The sequence below is a fragment of the Melanerpes formicivorus genome, unplaced genomic scaffold (assembly GCF_026170545.1).
Source record: "Melanerpes formicivorus ecotype bairdi unplaced genomic scaffold, bMelFor1.0.p_v2 SCAF_76, whole genome shotgun sequence".
Taxonomy (NCBI): Eukaryota; Metazoa; Chordata; class Aves; order Piciformes; family Picidae; genus Melanerpes; species Melanerpes formicivorus.
In genome coordinates this window covers 834,245-839,310 of record NW_027142428.1, presented here as the reverse complement: position 1 = coordinate 839,310, position 5,066 = coordinate 834,245, and positions in this window count along the sequence as shown.

Here is a 5,066-nt window from a genome sequence, read left to right as displayed (position 1 = left end):
ACCGCCCCACCGTCACGTGGGGCCGATGGCCCTCCCCGCCGACGCCAACTACAACTCCCGGCGTGCTCTGCGGCTGCCCGCACATGCTGGGCGGCCGCGGACGAGCCACAGATCCCGGCATGCACCGCATGGGCATCGGGTGCCCGTCCTGATGCTCCGCGCTCTCCGTCCTTGCCACAGCGCAGTTGCCGCTCTTGGAGACCAAATGCCTGTCTGCGTTACTATTAGGGTCTCTTGTCAGACAGCGGGGCTGGGTGAGGAGGGCCCCGCTGTTGCAGCCCCAAGCCCGCCGTCGCCCTGTCCTTGTTTGAGCTGGAACAGAACAAATTCGCTGTTCAGTGATTGTGCTTCTCAGCTCGGTCTCTTATAAGTGACTACAGCAGCGTATATTCGTAGACAGTGTCTGCTTCTAAAAGTGATAAACGCTTGATGGTTGTAGTTACTACCAAGGATTGGTATGCAGAAAAACTCCTATAAACCCAAGGTCACTGCTAAACCTTGTGTACCACGTTGGAATGCTGGAAGTGAAAGGTCGTAAGTAAAAAAGTCACACCTGTGGGGAGGCGCAGTCGGGACAGCTGACTCAAACATGACCAATAAGATAACTCTATTCCGTTCAATTCCATTCCATGTATATCATACTTCATAGAAAGGGTCAAGCCCTCTTCAATGGGCAGTGTCCAAGGAGGACTCTCTTCCTCTGCCTTCAATCCCAAACCCTGAATCCAGTTTGTTTTCCATACAGTCAGGGGCTTCCCCAGTGCCTTGCCCACAGCATTGGTGGTGGCATCATCATCAGGGGATTTCATTATTGGTTTTGTATCAATCTTCATATCTTACATAATTTTCTTACATTTTTGTTGTTGCTGTTTTACCCTTTTTTTCCAGCCCACAAGTGTCTCTCTTTATTTCTTTACCCTTCTGAGAAGGGAGAGAGGTTAATTGAGAGCATTTGTCATGCATTTAGTGGCTAGCCCAGCCTCAACCCATGACACATCCTTGTAGGTACATACACACAAGAGCATGTCTCTTGACTATTGTAGGACCCCTCAGCAATACACTGTTCTCAGTGTGCAACAGTTGAGTTGCCAATTGGATTACTGAAAGCCCTCTGAGTAAAGTGTTTGCACTGAGGCTTAGCTGCACCACAGTGTGAAACCACAGTAATTGCTGAGATAACCCCTTGCCAAATGTGCATTGGAAGTGATGAGCAAATTGTGATGAAAAGAAAACAAGCCAACAGCATGTCCCTGAGAAACAACTCATGCAAACATACCAGCAGAGGCAGAGAAGTGGAAAGAGGCTTCTGTTCCGTTGCCCAGAGTAAGGAAGATGTGAAAATATTACAGAATAGTATGTATGTTCCACTTAAAAGCAATTAAATGAAACTTGGAAAAAGTGATGCTGCTGTCATCAGACTGAGAACAGTCAGTGACAAGTGATTATAGGAGACAAACCCCAGATATCTCTCCAGAGATGCTTGTTGCTTCAGAAATCAAAGGTAGTTGTTCGCACAGTGGAAACTTCCTGTGACTCTTAGTGACAACTATATGCTGCTCACTGGTGCTGCACACATGAAGACATACTCCTTGACCTGACACTTTCCATGTGTGAGTACAGTATGAAGTTGGTGAGGGGTTTGGAACACAAGCCCTATGAGGAAAGACTGAGGGAGCTGGGATTGCTTAGCCTGGGGAAGAGGAGACTCAGGGGTGACCTTATCACTCTCTACAACTACCTGAAGGGAGGTTGTAGACAGGCGGATGATGGTCTCTTCTCCCAGGCAGCCAGTACCAGAACAAGAGGACACAATCTCAGGCTGTGCCAGGGGAGGTTTAGGTTGGATGTTAGGAAGAAGTGCTGTACAGAGAGAGTGATTGCCCATTGGAATGGGCTGCCTGGGGAGGTGGTGGAGTCGCCGTCATTGGAGGTTTTCAGGAGACTTGATGGGGTGCTTGGTGCCATGGGTTAGTTGTTTAGGTGGGTGGGATTGGTTGATGGGTTGGACACAATGATCTTGAAGGTCTCTTCCAACCTTGTTTATTCTATGTAAATTCTACTAAAGCAGCATTTGGGGGAATAGGGTTCTATGCTGCTACTCTTAAAGCAATAAACCCAAAAGTCATTCAGTACTTTATACACTTAAAGTACTAATTCTATGTAACTGCCACTGCAACCTGGAAGCTTTGTTACTTGGATAAATGCTGAACAGGTCAGACAGACAAATGCTAACAGCCAGACAGGAAACCAAGAGCTGATGTTTGCATGTGTGGTAGTTTATATGATCCCTGCAGCATTTTAGCCATTTTGAACACAGAAGTAAAATACTCTCTGCCTGGTTGTGCTGAGCAGCAGACAGCTGGTGTCCTGTTTGGGTAATAAACACAACCCATGGATGTGGAACAATCTGGGTTTTGTCTGATTTCCACCTGTCATGAGAGCAGGCAGCATCTGCCACCTTTACAGTTAGCATATTTGTTTTGGAGAAACAGAACATTTGTTTATCAGTGTGACCCAGTCACCAGATGGAGCTGTACCCTGTGACGTCACAGGAATTTGGTGTAATGTTTAAAACAAAAAAATACATCTTTTGACCCCTCCATTATCAGTATTGGTAACCTGGTGATACCATCTTCACTTTGGAAATGCAGCCTGACTTTCAGAATCTCAAGTTCTACTTGTCATCAAATCCCACTTGTCATTTGGAGGAACAAGCGTACGTTATCACATCTGTGTCTCCAGGACTCCATGTCTGAACTTACACTGCACATGGACAACGCAGAGAAGAAAACAGAGTGGAATTCAGCCTCCAACACTGCAGTCATGAGCTCCTCCTGCTTGAAGGGAATGTCTCTCCCTTGGTGAAGGTGTCCTATGGCAATAACTGAGCCATTCCCTTCTAGACAGTGGAGAGCAGCAAGAGGAACACCCAGAAGCATGTTATTTGCCTTATTTTAACAGGAAAAAGATGCATGAAAAGTGTAAATGGAGAGAACAAAGCCTCGTCAGCAGTCTGTAGTACAGGACAGAACAGAGGCCAGAAAGCCTTAAGTCTCTCCTCCCGTTCTTGCTTCTTTGTCCTAGAAAGATTTGCAGTTCTGAGGTGATGGGGCAAAGGCCTGAACAGTACTGAGGTGCAGGCGCACAGGACAGAACTGTGCCAGAGACTGCAGATGTGAGGACCTAGCTGGGTACCAGGTGCTTAGGATATCACAGGTGCCAGAGCATCTGTTTTAGCAAACAAGCACGTGGTGTATGTGGGCAGTTAGTGAAATGTGGGAGCATTCCTACTGCAAGGAGAAGGTTGTGTGTAAGGTCGTGTGTATGGAAGTACCTATTCCTGCTCAAGGGCATTTGCAACAGAGTCCCTGGAGTCTTAGTTCGGAGCTCCCTGTCAAACTCTCAAACAAGTTGTCCTTTGGTCATGTTGCAAAGCCTGCTGAAAGCCAAGGGTGAGATAAGTCAGCTTTCAAAGGGCAGCCTCAGTACAGCTCCTGAAGGACACTCAAGGAGATGTGGACTGTAATACCCAGTGAGCAGGAGAAACCAATCTGGATTTTCCTCAGCATTTGCTGCCTGGGTTCTGAAGGGAGCCCAGCCTCTGTGATCACATTGTCTGCCCATCTGCTTCTTTCTTTACAAACTCTGGAAGTCACTGACCAATTTGAACCAACTATGAGCAAGATAGAGAGATCTCAAAGAATATTTACCACTCTTAAATTTTAATAAAGAGTACCAAATAAAAGAGGAGGTGCTGCTGTGGAAAAAACCAGGGAGACCCCAGCCCTTTTATGATTTTCTTAGCATCAGACAGCTAACCACTAAGTATGGGTGTACTGCTGACCCACCAACAGCTCCAAGGACTGCAAATACACAGGTAAAAAAAGGCTTCACTAGATTCCCTGTTCAAAACCCACATTATTTTCCTTTCTGAATTTCTGAATCATGTGATTCTGACCAAAAGTTGGAGAAGATAACAACTCTGGAAAGTACCCAAACAAAACAGAATGTCAGTAGTCACACTGTTCTGTCTTGAAGCAGTAATTTTAAGCCTAACCTGTGTTGAACCCTGCCATGTGACATTTGGAAACATAATTCTGCTAGAAACCAGCCTGTGTCGGTTTGGCTGTTTCCAGAACAGGCTATTTCTCTTAATTGCCCTGGAGTCACAGATGAACACACCTCGTGAGCCGAACACCCTTCCGCTACCCTGCGGACATCTCAGCACTTCACCAGCTCCCCATGCAGCCCATGACCTCACACCCCGTGGCACAACGACCCCCCAAGCCCCTGGCTGCGCTGCACCTGCCATCACCCGCAGCCTGGCTTTGCAGCACACCCTGCCGCTCCCCAGCTCATCCCCAGTGCCCAGATCAAGGTGGCAGGGAGGCCCTCACCTCTCCTATGAGGAAAGGCTGAGAGAATTGGGGTTCAGGTTGGAGAACGCTCCAGGGAGCCCTTAGTGTGGCCTTTCAGTAAAGGATGGGGACAGATGTTTTACCAGGGTCTGTTGCCACAGGACAAGGGTAAGTAGCAAGATTTACACTAGACAAAAAGAAGAAACTTTTTACAGTGGGGGTGGTGAAACATTGGCACAGGTTGCCCAGAGAGGTGGTAGCTGCCCCATTCCTGGAAACTCAGGCTTGGGCTACGAGCAACCTGAAACCTGCCTGAAGATGTCCCCGCGCAGTGCAGGGGGGCTGGCCTACGTAACCTTTAAAGGTCCCTTCCACCCCAAAACATTCTAGAATTCTGTGCCTGAAGGGTGGGCCCCGCGGCACCCTGTCTGCCGCTGCAGCCGTGCAGGCACCGTCAGCGACAGTTCCAAAGGCGACATGGGGAAACGGGACAGGGCTAGCGCCGGGACGCCCCCCACCCACCCCCGCTGTACCTGCTCCTCCCATCCAGCAGAGGGCGGCGTGCCAGCTTCCGGGTGGGGGGATAGGAGAGGGGCGGCAGCGTTTCAGCGCAGGCGTCCGGGGAGTGGCTGCTGCGCATGAGCCCGGTGGGAGCGCAGGGGCGGTGAAACGCTGCGACGCGTGCGCAGCCGCATTTTGCGCATGCGT